This window comes from Eriocheir sinensis, chromosome 12 (assembly GCF_024679095.1).
Source record: "Eriocheir sinensis breed Jianghai 21 chromosome 12, ASM2467909v1, whole genome shotgun sequence".
NCBI lineage: Eukaryota > Metazoa > Arthropoda > Malacostraca > Decapoda > Varunidae > Eriocheir > Eriocheir sinensis.
This window is the reverse complement of record NC_066520.1, coordinates 16,172,327-16,178,275: the sequence shown is the minus strand read 5'-3', so window position 1 is coordinate 16,178,275 and position 5,949 is coordinate 16,172,327. Positions and strand designations below refer to the sequence as shown.

The following is a 5,949-nucleotide window of genomic DNA, read 5'->3' as shown; positions in this document are numbered from 1 at the left end:
AGAGTAATGCCTGGATATGCATTATAGGGAAGGAGATAAGGATGAGAAAAAGGAATAGGGAGATAAGAGGAAATAAGAGTAAGATTGGGGATAGAATTGGGAGAGAGGAAAAGTTCTACGAAGAAAAAGAGAAAGTGGGAGGGAGGGAGGGAAGTGTAGAATGGAGGATTGGCTGACAACAGAAGGAAAAAAGGAAGAAGATGAATAATGAAAATAGGAGTGGCTATTAACAGAAGGAAGAAAGGAAGAAGATGAATAATGAAAATAGGAGTGGCTATTAACAGAAGGAAGAAAGGAAGAAGTAAAATGAATAATGAAAATAGGAGTGGCTATTAACAGAAGGAAGAAAGGAAGAAGTAAAATGAATAATGAAAATGGGAGTGGCTATTTACAGAAGGAAGAAAGGAAGAATTATCATGAACAAAGAAAATAGGAGTAGGATGAATGAGATATTAAAGTAGTGAAAAAGGGAAACAGGAAGAGAGGAACGGAATAGATGGACGACGGGAAACAGTTGAAGCTGATTGAATGGGAAGACAAACGGACGATAAATAAGGCTTTGAAAGTAATCACAGAAATTCGTGTTAGATATAGGATAGAACAAAGAGGGAGTAAGGAAAAAAGACAGAGGGAGAAAAGGAGACAGGAAGAAGGACTCAACCACAATCACTTCACATCCCTCATCACATATCCACCTTTTTCTCCACCTTTCTCCTCCATATCATCTCCGTTTTCCCTACCATCATCATACCCTTTCCTTTTTCTCTCTCCCCCCCCCTACCCCCCCCCCTTACCCCACACACACACGCACACGCACACACCCTTCATCACATTTCCACCTTTTTCTTCACCTTTCTCCTCCATTTCATCTCCGTTCTCCCTCCCATCATCATACCCTTTCCTTTTTCTCTTCCTCAACCCCTACCCCCCTCCCTTCCCCTCTTTCCGCACAAGCATCTCGCCTCCTTCATCTCCTTTTCAACCCTTTCCTTCACCCTCTCATTTCCCTTTTTCATCTCTGTTCTCCCTCCCACGTGTTCTTTTTCATTCTCCCTTTTCTCAACTCCACGCTCATCTCTCCTGCGTGCTGAGGGTGGAGGGAAGAGGCAAGGGAGAGAAGAGTGGAGACGAGAGATAAGAATTGTAAGGAGATGAAGTAGGGAAGGGAGGGACAGGTGTGTGGGAGGGAGGAGATAGGTGTGTGTGTGGGGGGGGGGAAGGTCACCTATATGGATGTAGCTCAGCGTGGGACCCTGGGAGTGACGGCAGGTGTGTGTGTGTGTGTGTGTGTGTGTGTGTGTGTGTGTGTGATTTTTGGTTTGGTGTATTAGTTTCTCTCTCTCTCTCTCTCTCTCTCTCTCTCTCTCTCTCTCTCTCTCTCTCTCTCTCTCTCTCTCTCTCTCTCTCTCTCTCTCTCTCTCTCTCTCTCTCTCTCTCTCTCTCTCTTATCTTTCATCCTCTCTTTTTCCTTCCCTTTTGACCGCAAACTCTTCCACTGTAGCGTCAATATTCACTCTCCTCTTGCTCTTCCTTCTTTATCTTCCTCCTCCTCCTCCTCTTCCTCTTCCTCTTCCTCTTCCTATGCGTTTCCTCTCCCTAACATCCTCTACTCGACCTTCCAGCATGCTTTTACATTTCCCTTCCCTCCCTTCCTTCCCCTCCCTTCCTCCCTCTCTCCCTTCCTTTGCTCTCATTCCACTCACTCTCCCTCCCTTCAGAGAGCATCTAGACACGCCAATTTGCACACACACACACACACACACACACACACACACACACACACACACACACACAAAGCCATGTCGTGAGTGGGAGAAATTGATAGACTAATGTTTTTTTTTCCTCCCTTTTTACTATAATATTGGAAGGACAAAAAAATAAGCTTATAGATCCTTTGAAATATTTTACTGGAGAGGCTTTCGGGGATGTAAAATCTTGGTAAATATAGAGTCCAATATTTCAGGACAGGAGGAGGAGGAGGAGGAGGAGGAACGAAGTCTGTGTTGGAATATTGGTCTTCCTGTTCTTCCTTCTTCCATTTCCTTCCTTTCTCCTTCCATCCGTTCCCTTCACATCCATTTCCATTCCATTCCATATTCCTCCTCCTCCTCCTCCTCCTCCTCCTCTTCCATGCATACCACGGCAGACGAGTAAGACAGAAGTTCATGAATACGTAAATGGATAAATAATATACAAACACACACACACACACACACACACACACACACACACACACACACACAGTCACGAACACAACGCTTTCTCTGACCACGTGACTTGGATTGACCTATTCCTCCTCCTCCTCCTCCTCCTCCTAAAAGAAAGAAAATGTGCCTCGGGCTGTCTCGGAACGTCGGTGCTGCTTAGAATGCGGTGCTTCGAAGAGAGGAGGAGGAGGAGGAGGAGGAGGAGGGAAAGATTTAGGAGGAAGGTACGATAGGAAGGAAGGTAAAATGAAAGAAAGAAAACACCCCCGAAAAAACTTATCAGGAAACATCAGTATACGAAGAAAGAAGAATGGAATGCAAGGATGAATAAAAGAAAATGGGTAGGAGGTGAAGAAAAGAAAATGGGTAGGTGAAGAAAAGAAAATGGGTAGAAGGTGACGAAAAGAAAATGGGTAAGTGAAGAAAAGAAAATGGGTAGGAGGTGATGAAAATAAAATGGGTAAGTGAAGAAAAGAAAATGGGTAGGAGGTGAAGAAAAGAAAATGGGTAGGAGGTGAAGAAAAGAAAATGGGTAGGAGGTGAAGAAAAGAAAATGGGTAGGAGGTGAAGAAGAGGAAATCGAAGAAGAGTTATATGATGACGAATATGAGAGAAGGACCGGAGGAGGAGGAGGAAGAGGAGAGCGAAAGAAGGAAAAAAGCATTGCGTAAAAAGAAGACAGATAATTATGATATAAGTAAAGAAGAACGGAAGAGCAATGAAACAAAGTGAAAATGCGCTAAAAGAAAAAAAAACAAAGAAAAACGAAAGAATAATATATGTAAATTAGAAGAAAAAAATAAGAAAAGGAAAAGATAATGAAGAAAATAGGACAAAGAGGAGGACGACACAGATCATGAGGAAAAATATAATGAAAAAATATATATAACCAGAACTAGACAAAAAAAGAAACACCATTATGAAAGAAAAGCCAGAACAGTAAATAAACAATGAGAAAAAAAGAATAAACAAAATAACAACAACAAACAGAACACGAGGCTTTTGTTGTGTCATCTTTTTTACCCTGCCATAAAAAAATAATACCAACAAACAAACAAACAAACAGCTGATGCCTATATACACTTGATCTTTCTCTCCTCTCTCCACGACACACTTTTTCTCTCCTCTATTATTTTTTTTTTTATTCCTCCTGGTCCCATTTGTCCTTCCCTCCCTCCCTCCCTTTCCCTTCCCTTCCTCTCCTCTCCTCTCCCCTCCTCTTCCTTCTGCGCTTATTACTTGCCAATAAACCATTAGGCCTACACCTGCACACCTAGCAACGGGGAGGAGGAGGAGGAGGAGGAGGAGAGAAGCGGTGTCGTGAATTCTTCCCATGACTGGCATTTACATTTTTCAGGCGTGATTGTTTTCTTTTCTTCCTTCTTCCTTCTTCTTCCTCCTCCTTCTTTTCTTCTTCCGCCTCCTCCTCCTCCTCGTGCCACCTAATAATTAACTTTGCAGGTAACCTCATTATCGGACACTGCCTCCAATATTATCCATTTTCCAAAGATCTTCCTCTTCCTCCCCTTCTTCCTCTTCCTCTTCTTCCTCCTCTTCCATATCTTTACTTATGTCGTTGTTGCCGTGCCTGTCGTCCTCTTCCTTTCCTTTTCTCCTTCTTCTCTTCTTTCTTTCCTCCTCCTCCTCCTTCTCCTCCTCCTCCTCCTTGACATGTTGACACCTCTTCTTCATTTTCGTTTTTCCCGTCAAATTCCGTTTCTTCCTTCTCCTTTTTTTTCTTCTCGTCTTGTCTTTTATTTCCTTTCTACTGTCTCCTTCTATCACTTTGTCCTCCTACTCCTCCTCCTCCTCCTCCTCCTCCTCTTCACACCACCTTTATTTCCTTATTATTACTGTTGTTCCTCCTGCTTCTTCTTATTGTTGTTCTTGTTCTTGTTTTTTCTTCTTCTTCTTCTTCTTCTTTTTCTTCTATCTCTTCCATCCCTTCCTCCTCCTCCACCTCCTCCTCCTTCTCCTAAAAGTTAGCTTATGACCCGCGCCTTCCTTCCTCTCGTCAGGGCGTGGGGGTGTGTTGTTGGCCTGATTGAGAGAGAGAGAGAGAGATATGACGCAATAATAATAATAGAAGAGGAACAAGAAGACGAGAAAAAAGTACTGAAAATGAAGAGTGAAAGTGACAGGAAAAGGAAAATATTGCGGGAGACGTCTGAGAGAAGAGGTAAGAGGAGGAGGAGGAGGAGGAGGAGGAAGAGGAAGAGGAAGAGGAGGAGGAGGAGGAGGTGACATTTGTGGTGAAGTGTTCGGTGGAGTGTGCTTATGTGTCCCTCCTCTTCCTCTTCTTTTTTTTTTACTTCCTCCTCCTCCTCTGCCTCTTCCTTTATTCCCCCCCACCCCCCTCCCCCCCTTCCTTTATGCTCTTCTCTTATGGTGTTGTTTTCTTGTTTTTTCTTCTTCCTTTTTATTGTCCTTTTATCTTTCTCTTTTTTTTTCCGACCTTTTGATCTGTGTGTGTGTGTGTGTGTGTGTGTGTGTGTGTGTGTGTGTTTGTGTGTGTGTGCTTTATCGTCTACAATATTCTGTGCTCCGAAATTAACAGTGGCCTCCTCCTCCTCCTCCTCCTCCTCCTCCTCCTCCTCCTCCTCCTCCTCCTCTCGTCACCACCTGTCAAGTTTTCCTCCCCTCTCACTTTTTTTGAGCCTCAAGATAAAGGCCGGAGGAACATTCTCTCTCCCTCCTCCTCCTCCTCCTCCTCCTCCTTATGAAATACTGCGCTGTGCTTCCCGTCGCTGGTGGTGGTGATGGTGCACGTGATGGTGATAGTGGTGGTGATATTAAAGTTTGTTGGCTATTATGGTGCCGGGGAGGGAGCGAGAGCGGTGGTGGTGGTGGTGGTGGTGGTCGTCGTGACATGTCCTCTTCTGCATCTCCAGCTGTTGTTCGTTTTACTTTTTTTTTTATTTAGTTCTTTCATATCTTATTTTATCTTTATATCTGTGTGTGTGTGTGTGTGTGTGTGTGTGTGTGTGTGTGTGTGTGTGTTCTTTACCACCGCTACACGACCTCCCTCACTCTCTGCCTCTTCTTCCCTCCCTTCCTCTCTCTTCCTCCTCTTCCTCTCTCTCCCTCCTCTTCCTTTCTCTCCCTCCCCCCATCCCTCCCTCCCTCGCTGTTCCTGTAAGACAAGAGTGAATTGATTTTTGTGCCGCTTCCGTCAACCCCTGATGAGAGGAGGAGGAGGAGGAGGAGGAGGAGGAGGAGGAGGGAGACACGGAGAGAAAAGAGAAGTGGGGAAGTGATGAAGGGGACAGAAGACAGAGTTTGGAGGAGGAGGAGGAGGAGGAGGAGGAGGAGGAGGGGGGGTGAAGGTAAGGCGGAGTGGAGAGTCGCCGCTGTCCCCTCCTCCTCCTCCTCCTCCTCCTCATCTCTACCTGGGGCCGTCATTACCAGTCACCCGCAGTTCTCTCTCTCTCTCTCTCTCTCTCTCTCTCTCTCTCTCTCTCTCTCTCTCTCTCTCTCTCTCCTTTGCTGTTTTTTTGTTCTTTTTCGTATTATTTGCTTCTATATATTTTTTCTGCCATTATTAGTTTTTCTATGTTTATTTTTCCTTTAACTTGCCATTTTTTTCTACCTGTTAGCCTTTCTATTGATCAGTCCATATCTAACTGTATTCGTATTTTCCTATCTCATTTATCCTATCCTAATTTCCTACACTATCAATCATATATCTATAGTTCTGTCAATATACGTATCTATTTTTATATTCGTCTATCTTTATATCTGT

The 5,949-nt window shown here is 44.1% G+C and overlaps 1 long non-coding RNA gene across 1 annotated transcript; it reads left to right on the top strand.

Annotated features, from left to right (window-relative positions):
- The first annotated feature begins 2,162 nt into the window (after positions 1 to 2,162).
- On the top strand, positions 2,163 to 3,281 carry LOC126997743 (uncharacterized). Its single transcript, XR_007752371.1, has 2 exons — positions 2,163 to 2,649; positions 2,772 to 3,281. It is a non-coding gene; the product is annotated as an uncharacterized LOC126997743 (long non-coding RNA).
- The last annotated feature ends 2,668 nt before the right edge of the window (positions 3,282 to 5,949 follow it).